The following is a 17338-nucleotide window of genomic DNA, read 5'->3' as shown; positions in this document are numbered from 1 at the left end:
CCCTGTTTTGTTGTATATTTAACATTCTCAATATTTGGTTTTGGTTTTGACATTTTCAGGAAATCACTCAAGAGCTTTTTGCCACATTTGAATCATCTATTTTTAAGACTTTCTTTTCTATTTATTGTCACGAGTTTCTGATAAGGTGATTTGTGCGTCTCTATTTTAGGAAATACTTTTTGAGGCCTTTTTTTTTTTTTTTTTAAATGAAGTTGAGATGGGAGTCCTACCTCTGATCCTCGATGCTACCTTACATTAAAAATGACCTATTTCTTCGCCCCATGAGGTTCCCTTGCTTAGGGAGGATAAAAAAAAGTCGGTGATTAGTCATTGTGGCGTTCAGCAAACAAATCCTTTGGAGGCCTTGATTTATGTTACTGGTCAGGAAAAAAAGGTTCTATCTGTCTCTAGACAGTTACTGTCGTGAAAGGTAAGTGCCGTGTATTCCCAGAAGGTCCCTTGAGTGTACTGTTTGTTGTGTTCAGGCTTCTAAGCCCGGTGGCCATGTTCTGTGAGTTTGAATCAAGCTCCTCCCCCTGCAGAGTCTCAGAGCATTTGTTTTCTAAAATGAAAGCACAAGCAGAAACTCGAGCTCTTCTGCAGAACAGCCTGTTCTTCAGATTTTTTTTAGATCAGTATATTTAAAAGCATAATTTTTTAAACAGCCTATTGTGGGTTTTTATCTGCAGTGGTTTTGGGTTTGTTTGGGGGATTTCACCATTTTTGTTAGTGTAGACAGCTTACTTATTGCTGTGATTGCTCCCTGGCCCCCTCCCCGCCCCCAGATACTTTCGGTCCTACAGGTGAGCAGAGGAACTATTCGGATACCTGACTACTGCCAGAAACCGTCCTTCAGCTTCAATGTAGTGCCTTTTGGAGTGAAATTGGCAGAAGCTCCCTGGGACTCAGTTCCTTTCATAGTCTTCCCTCCTCCTGCCTTTTCCACCCACCAGTTTTCCCCAGGCGATGTCTTTGTGTGTCCATTTGAGTGACCGGCCAGAGTTTTTGCAGCATTTCCACAGTGCAGAAGCCCTTGTGCCTCTCACTGTACATCCGGCCTACCGATGGGCTTGCCCGACAGCGCTGCCAGTCACCTGTATCTCCTGGACCCAGGGAGGAGGTGACTGTTTCACAATCCCATGCCGCCTCGGGGATCTGTGCTGCCATGCCTGGCCTCGCGCCAGAGATCGCAACGTTGCCAGCAGTGGCTTCAAACTGGAAAATGGGAGGGGGAAGAGAAATGATGGAAAACACGGGAGGAGGAAATGGGTGTGCAAGGAAAGTACGTACGTGGACTTGAATATATGAGAGCTCGGGTCGGTGAACATGATCTCTGCGCATTGGCACCTTACCAGGGGGGGAAAACACTGCGAACCATGGGCTGTTTATTGACAGTGGGGAGGAAGTGGGGCAGAACAGGGCAAGAGCGTCAGCAGCTTTTCTCCGGGAGGCCCCTGACCGGCGTCAGAGGCCAAAAAGATCAGCTCTGCATCCCCACCCCCCACTCCAGGGTCTCTAGAGCAGGATTTGCTTCCTCGGGTTGACCGCCATTGTTCTACTGAGTAGTTCACAGAGATTCCCTGGAGACACTTGTGATCTTGGGGGATATGCTTTATTGTGTTGATCCCATTGTTTGAAGCCCAGACTGGTAGGTTGTCCGGGCTGCATTTCTGTGGTCTAGTTTTTGGAATTGTTATTTGTGTGACGCAGTGGTGAAGCGTGGTGTCGTCCAAAATACTCTGACCCAGTAAGGAGCTACTGGTAGAGGCCTGTGCATTCTCGGCAATTCTTGCTTCCCTCGCTACATCATCTGGGGATGATGAGTACGGAGCCTCTTTTGAAAAGGAAAGCCGAGCATCTCCAAGAGTATGAATCTGATTTTGTGGAGCTCAAGCTGACCTTAGGGTTACAGTGACTTTTGGAGCAAAGTGAAGAGTTTGCTCTGTGCCACTCTGCCCCCCTAGGATTCACATATTAAGAAATTTTCCACATGGGTGTGAACAAACTGGAGGAATCCTGAAGAAATATTCTGTGACCCGAATATATTCCGTGTCACGGCTTCTCCCCACCTGTCCTTCATTAAGATGGAATACTTCGGTAGTTTCAGAAGCTTGAGTACTGATACCTCACCACATAAATTTTAGGAGGACAGTGAATCACTGAACAGAGACTGAAACGTTGTAGGCAGAATAAAACTTAGAAGTGGTTTATGCTTACGTTATTGTAGATCAGGGTCTAAAGATACATACAGGGTTAGGAAGAGAATATGAACGTTCAGTGTGGGCTGGGTATGAGAAGATGGAATGGCAAAACGGTGGCAAACTGGAGACATAACATTTTTAAAAAAATACTGTAGGACCAGATGAAACATCTCTGCAGGCTGACTCCAGCCTCTGGGCTGCCCACATGCCAGTTAGAGAGCCACACCGTCTGACTCAGCCCACCAGTCTGCATTTCCTCGGTGGCAGCCTGCCCAGTCTTTTCCTGCAGAGCGTTGGGCTTGAAGTTCTCCAAGACCCATCCCAGGGAAAAGTCATGGCCATTGAACCTTCTCCATGTCACAGCAAATATGGGAGCCACTTTGAAGATAAACTGTGTCCGTGTCATACAGGCAAAGCGATTTGTCAGTAGAATCAGCAGTAAAATGCAGCATATATGGCCAAGGACATCTGGAGGACATCTGGAGAGGCATCAGACACAGCAGCCTTGATTAAGCTGCTCGGCGCTCAGTGTGTCCATTTCAGGATAGAACAGCAAGAACCCACCAAAGGAAGCCACTCCCTGTTCAGGCATGTTACTCCCAAGGCAGCGGAACAGAGCCAAGACTGCAGAGGCTAACCTGGCTGGCACCAGGCCATGGGGTGACAGTGAAGGACAGCAGGCATTTTGCTATATATCTAGTCTCTGGTGTTGACTGGCTCAGCCCAAAGATGCTTTCTGAAATATCAAGCAGTTAGCCACTTCCTAACTAGTCCCAGACGGGGACAGTGTGAGAATTGGCCTCTGTCTCTGTTGACATTTGATTGACCTTCTGCACATCCTGGAATTTATAATGCCTTGCCTTTTTTCTCAGTCTCTTTCACCCGCTCCTGTTTTCCTTAGCTCTCTCGGAGCTGAGTCATAATGTCTATAAAGAGCTTCAGCACAGGGCCTTGCATGTATAAAGTGCTCAGTAAATGTTAGCTCTTATTGTCATTGGCATCCTCCTCCTCACCATCCTAACGAGTATCACTTCACCAGCAGGTAAGGGGACTTGGTTTTCTTAAACCTTCAACTCAGCTGTGTACCTCAGCTGTCTTCAGCTGTCTCCACCCTGACATAAATGAAGACGGGCCGCGTGTACGAGGCCCACTGCATCAGAAAGTGCACTTCACAAGATGCCCAGCTGACTCTGCACAGGAGTGCATGGGGAACACTGCTCTAGACGGCATGGTGAAGCACAGGGACAGACTTGCAGAGAGACCAGTCCTTACGGGTCTGCTATCTGGGAGACACTTTGGGACAGTCTTAGGGCGTAGGGGCTGGGAGGATGTGCCTTTTACATTATACCATCGGATGTGTGATGGGGTGGTTTTGACCGCACTAGGAATCTGATTCTGAAGGCTAGTGTCCCCTGGCTGTGACTTTAACCTGAACATAGCACCTGGTTTCTTTCCATGGCTCTTATGGCCATGCCAACCATGTTGCCAAGAAGGGAAATTCCTGTGGTAAGAGGCCAGAAAACGTTCATGTGTCAGGGAAGCGACGCACATCATAACATAAGACTGCAGTGCTGGAACATGTACCAGTGTGACAATGAGGAGATGGGCTCTCAGTAAGGACTGGGGGACCCTGCTAGACGTGAGAAGGGCGGTGTAGCTGAACCTTCTTTCATGTTGGTGACTGAGGCTTTGCCTGCTTCTAAGGAAACATTCTGAAAGATAGAAATAACCAATCCCAATAACCAGTGCCGCCTCGGTGGCTTGTCTGGACTGGAAGCTACTGGGGCGGTGAGGACAAAGTGGCCACAATGTCTTAGAGACGAAATCCTAACTTCCTATCAAATTAATTTAGAAAATGAATTAATGAAAAGCCTTTTCAGATTTTCAAAGCTTTCACCTGTGTTTTGAAGGTAACGTGGTCTAGCATTTTGTTTATTTATGATTGGGGTGATTTTTTCCAGTCTGCATGGTGCTTTCAGAGGGCCTTGTGCCCTGCACACCGAGCGGCCTGTCCCTTGAGCAGCGTAAGGCTTGGGGGTGCAGCTGTAGTTCTTAGTCCCCACAACAGCTCTCTCTCTTCCTCTTTTCTTCCTTCTCTTCCTGCCACTGTCAGGGAATGTAGTTCGGAGCTCTGGATCTCAGTTCCCTCTCCCATTTATTCAGAGGAGTTGTGTCTGTAGTAGGTTGAATGGTGGCCCCCGAAAGATAAATTCATATCCCGCTGCTGTGAATATGGCCTTATTTGGAAAAAGGGTCTTTGCAAGTGTAAGTTAGTTAAGGATCTTGAGGTAAGTTCGTCCTGGATTGTGGGGTGGACCCTAAATCCAAAGACAAGCGGCCTTATGAGAGACACATGGAGAGGCAACACAGAAGGAGAAGGCCATGTGAAGACGTAGGCAGAGATTAGGGTGACAAAACCACAAACCAAAGACTGCCTAGAACTACCAGAAGCTGGAAAAGGCAAGGAAGGATTGTCCTCCAGAGTCTTCAGCGGGAGCAAAGCCCTGCTGACACCTTGATTGCAAACTTCCAGCCTCTAGAAATGTGAGAAAACAAATTTCTGTTGTTGTTAAGTCACTACGTTTGTGGTACCTTTTTACAGCATTATTAGGAAGCCGATAACAGTGTCCAGTCCTATTCTTGATTCAGAAATGCCTAAGAACCTGTTAAAAATCAAGTTCTGGGGCTTGACCCCTGACTGTTCTGATTCTTTTGGTGTGGGGTGGCATCCAGAAACTGAAGTTTTAATCAGGGCTTCCAGGTGATTCTGATACATGTTACCCCCCCAGTAGTGGTATTCCTCCAGCTCCTTCTCTTCATCCACTCTGCCTTCCTTGGACCATTTCCCTGCTCATGCTCTCGACCACCTCCTGTGTGTCAGTGCAGTGCACATCTGAATCTTCAGCCCAGCTATCTTTCAGCAGCAAGGTCTATTTTGGATGCCTGTTGATTGAGGGCAGCACCTGCATTTCCCACAGGCTCCTCAGGGAGCACACACTTCATTATCATCCTCCCAAACCAGCTCTTTGATCCGGTTCCCTACCTGCCAGTGACACATCGAGGTAATGGCGCTAGGGTGTCAACCTTCATTCTTCCCTCTCTCTCTCTCCTCTGATTTCCAGTGAGTTGATTCTTCTATCCAGATAGCTTTCAAATCTTTCTCCCGTGTTCATTCCCCACTTTCTCCTTGCCTTCTTTCTAGACTCCCTGCAGACATCCTTCTTACCAAATGGTTCCCAGAATGATCTGTCTGCAAAGTTGCCAAATGAGTCCCACTTAAAATCCTTTAAATGACTCACCAGTGTCCAGGCTGCTCATTAAAATCATGCAGAGGTGTTTTTTGTTTTTGTTTTTTAATCGCCATACCCGATATTCACCCAAGAGCAAACAAATCAGAATCTCTGGTTGGAACCTAATTTTGGTTCTTTATCCAGTCCCCGTAGGCGATTCCATTATGCAGTTTAGGGTTGAGGACTTCTGGGCTAGAGGATAAAATCCAAAGTCTTTGTAACATTCAGAACTCTTGACAACTAGGTCCCTGCCAATTGCTCCCTCTCCATCTCCATCAGGCCCTCCCAACAGCCTGTGCAGCAGCCATCCCCACCTTTCTGCCATTCCCTCAGTGTGTCATTTGCTCTCACACCTCCTTACCTTTGCTTAGACCTCTGCCCGGAATAGAGGTTTTTCCTCCCTTGGAATCCAAAGAAATGCTCCCTGTCTTTCAAGACTTGGTTCCACCTCTCTCCCTGACTCTCCTTCCCCAAACTCGGTTTAAGGCTGCGTCCTCCAGAGTCCTGGGCACACTTGTTAGAGCACTTTAACCACCACAGAGGAGCTGTTTGTCTGCATGTCTGTCTCTTCCATTAGACTGTGGGCTCCAGGAGGTTGCTGAATGAGGAAAGAAATAAAGGATTAAACAAGACCATGGGGATGAAATAGTGTTTCTGCTTCTCTGAATTATTGAGCCCATGCTACCTTATACCTCATCAGACACTTGTTAAGAAAACAAAACTTTACTTAGTTGTAATGAACGTAATGAAGTTGTAGTAGTTGTAGTTGTATGTAGGGCCGTTGAGTACTTGCTGGTCACAGTCTCCATAGTCATTGCTTCATTTAACTAACCCAATAATCATCTCGAACATCATTCGCATTTTACAGAATGAATTAAACAAAATGCTGTGCTATCAGGTAATGCCGGATGGCAGAGAACACATTGCGGAGTGCACGCATGATCACCTGGCCAGCAGTATTAATGGGGTATCAGCTGGTCAGGAAAAACTGGTTCTCTTGGTCAAAATGGCTCTTGATAAGTAGTCTTTTGAGCGGCATATTCACATTTGGCACTGGATTGGGCATAAAACAAACACAGCCACTAAACATATCACTCAAAAGATGAGATGGTGATTTATATTTACTAACATTCGGAATCACATAAATACAGTCTTCCTTTTAAGTATGCTAGAAGGAGTTTGTGACCCGGAGTCACAAGATCAGGGTTGAAAACCGAGCCTTGTCAATTACGTGACATGTGGCGTTAGGATTTTGGCGTCATTTTTCTGAGCCTCAGCGTCTTCATCTTTGAAATGGTGATAGTATCTCACAGCCAGTAGGGGTGCTGTGAGAAAGAAAATGAAATGGTATGTATGGAAGTGGTTTGTAAATGGTCAGGGGCTAAACAGGAGTAAGGCTGAGTGCCCTTGTCCTTGTTCTGTTTGGGTCCAGAAGGTTGGCCTTTGGGAAGTGTCAGGTTGGGGAAGGGTAGTGTTCTGCTGGGTCAGTGAGTATGGGCCCTGAAACACTTGTAGGTCGTCTGATTTCGCAGTGGGGCAGAGTACGAGGATGCTGTATGATAAGCCCCAGAAAAACAAATGGCATGAGCTAGTTAGGGAGGATGTGGGAATGAAGACAGTGGTTAGAAAATTAGAGTCTTGTGCTTATTGAAACAACAGAGCTGAGAGAATGTAACTGGTCCGGGTTTTGCATTGGTTCACCTGTAACCAAGGGCCAGCCCAGGGACCACAGTTCAACTCCACGGAGCTTGACATCTTGTTCTCCCAAGTAAAAGTTTTCTTTTCTGCAGCTCAGAAGCTTTCTGGATCGCAACACAAGAGCTTATGTACCCTGAGGTCTCAGTGTCTTGATTCTGAACATATTAATGCATTAACACAGCCAGAGCTGTTCTTTACAGGGTCCTTCCTCATTGTGTAGGTTCAACCTCCTTCCTCCTCAAAAATGAAACCAAGGCTTTATCTTTTTTATTCTGATAGATTGAAAAATATTTTCCAAGTCCTGATCTTGAAATATGATCTGTGCGTGTGTGTGTGTGTGTGTGTGTGTGTGTATAGAATGACCACTTCCTGTCACTCTCTGGAGGTGGGCACAGAAAACAGTCCTGCCTTTTTGTCACAGACGTCGCCATTTTGAACTTAACCTGTAAGTTTCTGGAGCGTGAATCTGTGTGACATGTGAAAGAAATAGGTCTATTATAAGACAGAATTGACATTCTAAAAATATCCCAACACACTGGAGATGATGAACAAAATGAACGTGATTAAATCCAATCAGAATAAGTGAGTGAATTTTTGAGCTTCAGTTAAAAAATTCAGGCTTGGAAGTTTGGAAGCCAAGGAGGAGGAAGAAAACAAGGGAAGAAAGGAGAACTCCATGCCAAAAAAAGAAACACCAGTGTGTTATAAATAAAAATCAGTTATCGAGCACTTCTGTTTGCACTTGCTGAGTACACAGATACTCTCATTTATTCTCCCACACCCTGTGAAGTGTGTAGTGTTCACTCCACTTTATAGATGAGAAGACCGAGGCTCAGGGAGGTCAAGTCCTTTCTGTGGTCATGCAGTTAGTAAGCAGGTCCCAGCATCTGCCTTTGAGCATGGTATAGTGAAGGGTATGGAACCAGAAGTCTAGCAACCAGTTTTGGTCAAACCATGAGCTCTTAGGTCAAGTCATTTGACTTCTCCATGCCTCAATTTTCGCATATCCAAAATGAGAGCTTTGGACCAAGTCTAATGCTCCTTTGTCTATAAAACCCTCTTTGCAGTGGAATAGCCGAGGGAATTTGATGTTTATCCGAGGGAGGGGGCCATGCAGAGTAAACCTTCAAAGGGCTGTCATGGGGCAGAGGCCACCGTTGAGGGCCCCTTCTTTGCTGCCCGTGAGGACTGCTCCTCTGAGGAGGAAATGCCTGCACTGGGTGGAGCCCTCCCCACCCCCGATCTGAAGAATCTCCAGAAGCCATTTGTGGCCAACTAAGAATGAGTTAGAGTGCAGCATCCACTAAGAAAAAGACTCTCTTTGCTTTTTGTTACCTAGAACACTCAGTGTCTATTTATTTTGGAGCAGTGCCTACTCATCTGCCCTTTTGAGAAAGATTTAGGGGTCTGGATTACCAGCTACCCAGGACACAAGAGCATTTCTCCGTGTGGACTCAGCACCATCTTGTGGACACAGCTCTCTGGACTGGGGATGGGCTGTGGTCATCAAATGAGAAAGAACCTCAAAACAACCCTAAAAAAGCTGCTGCCAAGGCAAAGCTGTGTCAGGGATCGTGTTTTTAATAGGGGCTGCCTAACCTCGGAGCTCGGAACTGCCTTAGGGAATTGCTTTTATGACCGTAACCCTGTAATTAAGCCCACGACACCTGGAAGAGCAGCATGGGCAGGCTCAGTGACCCAGTAGCCAGACCTTCCCAGGAGCTGTGTTCGCTGGGAAGGGCATCAGTGCAGAGGCCTCCTTGGGAGGGAACCCCAGGCTCCTTTCTCCATGGCCTCCCTTCCCCTGTATTCTGCATCCAGCCCCAGCCCTTCTGGTGCAGAACATTCTCTGCCTGCTTCCTCTCCTTCCCGCTGGTATTGACTGCCACTCAGGGCATAACTTCTTTACTGTGCTTCAAGGCCCCCTTCCCAGTGAGGTGAGGATGGACCAGAATGAAGCTGTGGAGGAAACAGAGCACTCAGGTTGTAAAATGCTTTGCCTTTCCTAACTCTGTCTATGAACACTGGTGAGGCTGGCCGCTTGGACGTTTTTGCCATTTCTGTGTGTGAAGAAATTGAGTTATTAATCTAATCTGGGGCTAAGATGACGGTCTGAGGGCAGTCTTGCTCAGTGCCTTTACCCAGAGTGGAAGGAGCAATGTGTGGACGCAAAGAAGCCACTGACCTCTTCTCTGCCTATTCTTTGCAGTAAGGTTGTGGGGTGGGGTGTCTTTAATGGGCTTGTAGGACCCCCCCAAAACAACAGTCACTAATTTTGTATTTGGCTTCATGTATCATAATATTAACATCATGGTGCATGTACTTATTCTTTCAAAGTAAATGTTTGTTCTTTCAATTGCATTATTGTACCTAGGTCAACATTTTCTCCCAAAACCTTAATATAGGAACTCCCACTGTATTACCCACAGTCCCTTATTTTGCTAAATATTTGTTTTCGCACTTACCTTCCATGAGTGTTTTTTTAGTTAACTTCTTTTCTTTTGTGTCAGCCTGACTCCCACCTGCCCAGCCTGTCAGAACTAGTCCTGCTCAGGCTCCCTGGAAGCCTGTGAAGCCTGAGATTCTCCAGGCTCCCTGTCTTTCCATTCAGCTTCAGAGAAACCCCAACGCCCAAAATGGCCCCTGATTCCAGCAACCTCTCAATCGACAAGCAGTAAATTGGTTGCTATAATCAAAATGAGATGGGCTAAAGAAAAGAATTGTAGGTATTCTTTTCTGGAATTTTCATGGAAAAGTAGGGTGAAAAGAGCAATAGAATGAGATACTGCATTTTATCTATGCTGTCTCATCTAATCCTATGAAGAACTAAGTTGCATTATTATATCCATTTTGTAGATTGAAAAAAAACAGGTTTGGGGGCACCTGGGTGGTGCAGTCAGTTAAGTGTCCAACTCGATTTTGGCTCAGGTCATGATCTTGGGGTCCTGGGATTGAGCCCTGTGTCAGGCGCTGCACTCAGCGAGGAGGTCTGCTTGAGGAGATGTTCTCCCTTTCTCTCAGATAGATAAATAAATCTTAAAAAACCCAAAAAACCACAGGTCTGGAGGTGTTAATTACCTTGTCCAAGTTCATACAGCTAGTAAGTGGCAGAACTGAAATTAAACCCAGGAGTGTGTAAGCAGAGGCCCTGCTTTACCCTCTGAGTCGAAAGCTGAAACTGTACAGACAGAAAAAGGACAGCCCAGTGGTACAGGAGAAGGAGGGTTTGGAACTATTGGCTACATCGAACAGTTGTCAAAAATTTTCTTCAAGGACTTCAGTGGAAGCTTGAACCGGAATCCCAAATAAGCACACAAACATGTTAAACCCCAAATTAACCCCCCCCAATTTTTTTTTAACAAACCACAATCTAATGAACCCATTAAACTGAGACATAAACTAAAAAAATTCTAAAATCAAAAAAACCTAAGTGTTCTCTAAAATAAATCATAAGCAAACTGACATGTTACTAGAGTCCTAGTTTAAAGTAAGGAGGGGGGTCCCAAGATGTTGCCCTCTCAAAGTCCCACGGTATGTGGGGATAGGAGCAAACATGGTCTGCCTGGAGTCTCTCTACAGGAGAGGTGAAGAAGCAGAGCACAGCAGAGGCTTTTTTTTTTTTTTAATGTTTACTTATTTATTTAAGAGAAGTGAGGGGTGGGACAGAGGGAGAAGGAGAGAGAGATTCTCAAGCAGGCTCCACGCCCAGCCGATATGGGGCTCTGTCTCACGACCCTGAGATCATGACGTGAGCCAAAATCAAGAGTAAGTCACTTAACCAACTGAGCCACCCAGGCGCCCCAGGAGAGGCTTTTTTATGAAGGTAAAAGAATGTTGCTATCTAAAACATGTAACCCGATAAACTGACAGTACCCTAGCTTTGCCTTATATAGCATAATATGAGTGATCTGACTTAAGAGGACAAGTACACATCATGGAAATTTATAGATGATTTAGTATATGTCTTAAACATTATTTTCGTCTCCTTCCTATCAAGGCTTTTACCAGAATTGCTAACAAATACCTAAGTTGAATGATTTTTTTTTTTAAGATTTTATTTAATTATTTGAGAGAGAGAGAGCAGGACCAGGGAGCGGGGAGAAGGAGAAGCAGGCACCCTGCTGAGCAGGGAGTCCGCCACCGGGCTCCATCTCAGGACCCCAGGACCATGAACTGAGATGAAGGCTGCCACTCAACCGACTGAGCCACCCAGGCGCCCCAAGCTGAGTGATTTTTATTTGAATTTGGGTACCTTTTTTTCACCCCTGCTAAGAAGACTGCTAACAAACAATGCAACTAAAAAAAAAAGAATTTAGACCATACTTGTAACTGAATGCCCACGTAGGAACTAAGGCTCAGATGCAGCTGCCATCTGCATTAGGAAAGAATGGTCAACTGCTGAGCCCCTTTGGGGTAGTAAGCACTGGCAGGGGTGTGGGGACCTCTGGGCACACAGTGGACTAGAGCATTTGTCCCTGCCATTGAGGAATTTCACATTTCCTGTATTTGGGGCCTGGGGCCAAGGCTTGCAATATTTGTTCCTACTGACATTTGCAACTAATTATTAATTGGTGATAGTAATATTAATAATAGTTAATGTTTAGGAAGCTTTGTGCCAGATACTACGCCAGGCACCTTACAGGTATTATCATTTAATCCTCATGTTAAGCCTGGTAGATTCTATTTTCAGCTCCATTGCAGATGAAGTGGCTGAGATGCCAAGAGCTTAAGAAACATGCCCAAGGTCACAGCCAGAACGTGACAAAGCCAGGCCCACCTGGCACCAAAATCCAGGCTCTCAGACTAGCCGTGGCTTGCCTTATCCTGAATGATCCTTCAGTAGGGCTCTGTTTCATGAATGGACTAATACAGTGCTTTGGGGTCTCCCAGTTCTCCTGGTTCAGGAGCTTTATTTAATCTCTCCACTCGCTCGCCCTTTCAGTACCCACTTCTTATGGTAGCCCCTGTGTCGCGCTCCATAGCTGGTGTGTGGTAGACATTTGATAAATATTACCTTGAAATAGAAATGGATCAAAAATTAATAACATTAGGCCACCTGGCTGGCTCATTTGGTACAGTATGCAACTCTTGATTTCAAGGTTGTAAGTTCGAGCCCCACATTGCATGTAGACATTACTTAAAAATAAAACCTTTAATATAAGAATAATACAATAATATTTATGAACACCATATATTACCTTGAAGTTTACAATTTTTTTTTTTAGGAAAACAAATTAAAAGTAGAATAGTGTGGAGAATTCTGAATTTCCCTAAAGTATTCACCACCAGGCCACCTGGTGGTCCATATGGCATCCTTGTGCATTTTAAGGAAATGGCCCCCTCCATCTGGCAGGAGGATGCAGTCCTCACCAGTGCACCTGCCTGGCCAAGCCTGGCTCTCAGCCTCCCCTTCATCACAGCATATCACAAGGCATAACCTCTCCCCTGCACGTGGCAGTCCTGCTCAGGTCCAGCCGACAATTTGCCACACACTCCCACGCTGGTAAGTAGGCTGGGGTCGGGAGCATATGAGCCTTTGAGACCAAGAAAGTTCTTTGCTTCTTGGTGCTCCTGAATCTGAAATGGAGAGTCTGGTTTTTGAGCCATACTGCCTGGGTCTGCATCCCAGCTGTGCTGCCTGCTAGTTGAATGACCCCAGTGAAGTTACATAGCCTCTCCGCATCTCGGTTTTCTCATTTGGAAAATCAGGTTGCTGTGAGCTTCATCGGATTGGTATATACAGAGTGTATAGAACGGTACTGGGCACCTGGGTGGGGCTGGCATCGTGAGTTGCCTCCTGTCCAATGAGCAAGTCTTGTTGGGGACATTGATGCATTTGTGGTGGGACGTCAGTGTTACACTGCAGTAGCCCTCAGGAAGGCTGCTCTAGGGGGCCTCTGACACAAGCAGGAGACAGCAGTGACTTATTTCTTCGTAGCATAGTTAGAAGTCATGGGCCAGCGCATGCACACAATTTTTTTTTATCCTATACCCACATGTTTATTACTTTGAAGTTTTAGTATTTTTTTAAAAAAAGTTATTTTAAAAGTATGTTTCCAATTTAGTCTGAGCACTCAGGGGATAAAGGCCAAATCCCTGGAGCTTAAACTATTTAAGAACAAAATTCATCTGAGTACATTTTAAAGATTTTATTGACTTTATTCAGTGATTTGTGAATTGGGCAGCATCCAACGTAGCAGATAAAAAGGAGCACCAAAGAGCTATGCAAGGCAAGAGATTTTATAGGCTGACAGGAGCAGAATAAGGAAGTTATACTGGGCAGAAAGGCAGATTGGTTATTGCAAGATTACTTTCCTTATAAGGGACAGCAGGGCATCATCAGGCAGATTACTTACTTAATGCTGATCAGTTGATTCCTGATTGACTGGTTTAAGATTCCATTTCTGGGAGAGCCAAACTAAGTTCAGTTTCAGTTTGGTGACATGGGGCTTAGCGTAAGTGACTCCATTTTGGGCCTGTTGTCTTTAACAGAACAAAGCATATCAGTAGAGCTTAAAGTATTGCTCTTTTCCTTCCTTTGAGCCAAAGCTGTAATAGTAAGCCATTTTTCAGTGTTTCGAAGCTGTGTTTCAATGTTTTAACTTGTTTGAGCAGTGACAACTTTGTGAGCAGTAGATGGCCCTTGCTTGTCCTATTTAGCTCAGCTTTAGGCTAGCAGTGTTGATTTGGTTGTGTGTGTGTGTGTGTGTGTGTGTTTCCTTATACCATGTCCGAACAGCCTCTTGACTTTTTTATGTTCAACAAAGATATTCACTCCTTTTACCATAGGTGACAAATAGGGTGGTTTGCAGTGACCTAATGCTGGATCTGGAAAGCTTGGTAACAGTGCCTGGTATAGTGGGCTTTAGAGGGCTCGGTGTTTGGGTGCTTTTTGTTTTTGCATTCATTTAATAAAGGTTTATTAACACCTGTTACGTGCCAAGTACAGTGCTGGAAGCTAGGGATACTGGTGAACGGTCTTAGCCCTTACAGAATTTATACTCTTGTGGTAAAGGCACCCATTTGTCAATACTTAATTGTATGCTGAGAATATATGACAGATGAACCTAATTGAGGGGGAAAGGATGGTTGGATGGAAGTGAGAGTAGGCTGCCTCCTGGGCTAGAAGGGCGTTCTAGGATGCAGGAGCAACATGTACAAAGGCCTGGAAGTAGGAAGATCCTAGGCATATTCAAGGAACAGAAAGAAGGCTGATGCAGGTTAGAGTGGCAGGAAATGGGGTTACGTCGCAGAGGACTTTATAAGCCTTGGCGGAGATAGGGAAATTTGGATGTAGGGTTTTAACGAGCATCGCTGGCCATGTTGCAGTTCTGGGTTTGTGGGGAGACTCTTCCATCTGTCATGGAGAAAGCTCACACCCAAAGTTGGCCCTCCCCTGGAGATTCTCTTTCTGTAGTGCTCCCCCAAGGCTTCATACTCACTGCTCTCTTGCCCTACCCTGACGGACAGGGTCTAGCATGAGCTTCCTGGCCCCCGAAGACTGTATCATCCCTAGCCCAACGCTGAGAGGGTAAATCTAAATACTCGTGAGGGAGGGGAGGCAAATGAAAACTCATTTTCCTGATACATACACTTAAGATTAACAAATCCTCGCTGTGCAAATCCTTGGTCTTTGTCTTCTGAGTGCTTGGACTGAATTGAGTTGGTGATGGACTCTTAAAAATCAGCTTTTTTTCATACTAAAGTTTTAAGATGGCAACATGAGGGTGTAAAGGCCTTGGTGTTGGGTGTTTAGCCAGTTTTGGGCCGGAGGGCAGGCACTATGGCTGACTCTGGTATGTGTTCCGGTGGCACCTAGAGAGTGCCTCCTGCACCACCACTGTCTACCCTGCCGGCCTTGAAGAGTCCAGCCCCGAGGCCCAGGCTCTGGCAATGCTCAGGTTGCCCTGGGGACCCAGCTGCCCAGGGCAAGGGGTCTGCTTGCCTTAACTCCCATCCTCAGCTGCCCTTCCTGGGGACCCCTCTGACACATTCTGCTTCATGCCAAGCAGCATCTCTGGGTTCCTTCTTGGCATGTGCCTCAGGCTGGCTGCCCCCAGTGGCTCCAGCTCTTGAATCTCAGCCTGGCTCTGCTCCTGCTCCGGGCTTCTGCAGCAGTGATCCATTACAGTAAGCCTGCTGTTTGCACTCCGTGCAGGGCAGTTTTATGGGGATAGATCAGGTCACCTGCTCTTTCTGCACTCCTGCTGTGTGTGCACATGCCCATGAGGCAGTGGAGTGTGGGGGACTGAGCCCTGCGCCGCCATCAGCAATTACAGGTCTCGTGTAAGCAAGGCACTTGTCTGGGCGCAGTTTCCACTCGGTACTGCAGATCCAGTAATGTCAGCTTCCATTTACCCAGCACAGACCCTTCATTCCCTTAACACTGTGAGTATAGAGTAATATCCCCATTTTACTTGCCTGCTGCACAGGAGGGTGAAGGGGATTAGAAGAGTTAATATGTGAAGTGCTTCACAACCTGAAATGCATCAGATAAAAGCAATTTTACTCTAAATTGCTGGCGGAAATTCAAACATGCAGATTGTAATGACAATATGTATGGTGCCTACCCATATCTAATATTGATTTAGAAACATGTATCTATTTACAGGGTGGATTGTGTATTTAGTAAATGAGTATTTATTGAGGGCCTACTCTGTGTTAGGCACTGTTCTAGGTGCTTTAGATACATCAGGGAAGAATACCAAAGATGACTGCCCTTGTGACACTTCAGTTCTAGCAGGCAGATGGACAGTAAGTAATAAAGGAGTAAATTGTGTAGCATAGTGGAATGTTGTGGGTACTGTGGAAAAGAAAAAAGCAGAGCAGGATGCGGGGCATGGGAACACGGGAGGGGGCGGGTTGCTCTTTTAATCAGGATGAGCCTCATTTATGTTTTTGTGCATAGCCACTTCACTAGTCATTGAGCAAATATTTCCCAAGTGCCAACTATGTGCTGCGTCCTATAGATGTAGCAGTGAAGAGGGTGGACAAGGTCCTTCCCCTCCTGGAGCTTATCTTCTGATGGGCAGGGTGGACAGTGAACAAGCAGGCAGACACATGATAACTGCAGGTTGTGATAGGTAGTACGAAGGAAAACTAGGCGTTGTGAGGGCGAGTGAAAGCAGGATCAAAGACTGATGGGGTGGCTCCAAGATGACATTTGAGCCGGGCCTGAAGCATGAGGGTGAACCAGCCGAGGGCAGTACCGGGCTCAATGTGCTTAAAGGCCCCAGGGCCGTAAGAGACTTGGCAGGTGGAGTAAGCAAAGAGGGGCGTATGTGGTGAGCACAGAGATTGGGATGGAAAGGAGCAGGCAAGTCGAAAGAGAGTAAACAGGACCCGTGGACCACACCAGGCCTCACAGGCCACCGTGAAGGGTCTGGATTTTGTGCTGACTTCAGGGGAAAGCCACTGAAAGGTTTTAAGCAGAGCTTGGCTTGATCTCTTTTGTGTTTTTTAAAAGATCGTCCTATGTACCGCATGAAGCATGGACTACATAAGCAGTTCTCTCCAGAGCCACCTGCTGAGCAGGATAGGGTCAGTCCTCCTGCTGATTCCAGCCCGTCCTCCCAGAACCCCACTTGTGCCAAGCACTGTGTTTCGCACGGTGTGTGTTGTGGCACTCAATCCTCCCTGCCCAGTTTCTGGCTCATCCAGAAAGAACCAGTATAAACTGTGATTCCTTGTGATGCAGTAGTCCCCAGAAAGCTGGGGTGCAGAGGGAGCTGGAGAGGGAGGGGAGGTGGTTTAGATAGTTTAATGCCAAAGCGGCAGTTGGTGTTTGGTCCATTTCAGGATGACTCCTCCTCATGACTAGCTGGAGGGTCACTCTTGTTTAGTAGCCAAAATATCTGACAGTTCTTCCCTTTGCCCTTCCCAAGAGGAAGCAGTCCGTCCACTGAGAGGAAGGGTTATTAAATCAGTCGGCCCTTTAGGTTCACAAGAAAATGGTATTTGGTTTTTGAAAGCAACTCTTGATAATAAGCTCACCCCAACCTGAGAAGCTTCAGAGGACAGGGATGCTGTCCCTGGTCATTTTGGTCACTCGGTCCCCCCAGCGTTCCGATTAAAAATGCCTTCCACGTCAGGGACTATAAATGTCAGTGGAGCTTGGCTGAGATGAGAAACGAACACAGACTGGAGGGC

At 46.2% G+C, this 17338-nt stretch overlaps 1 protein-coding gene across 10 annotated transcripts in view; it reads left to right on the top strand.

Moving 5' to 3' along the window:
* ZBTB38 (zinc finger and BTB domain containing 38) overlaps nt 1–17338 on the top strand; it is an 87156-nt gene that overhangs the window by 41711 nt on the left and 28107 nt on the right. The window lies entirely within an intron of this gene.

The sequence above is a fragment of the Ursus maritimus genome, unplaced genomic scaffold (genome assembly GCF_017311325.1).
Source record: "Ursus maritimus isolate PB19 unplaced genomic scaffold, ASM1731132v1 scaffold_20, whole genome shotgun sequence".
Taxonomy (NCBI): Eukaryota; Metazoa; Chordata; class Mammalia; order Carnivora; family Ursidae; genus Ursus; species Ursus maritimus.
Note: the sequence above shows the minus strand (reverse complement) of the source record. Positions and strands in the feature narration are given on the sequence as shown.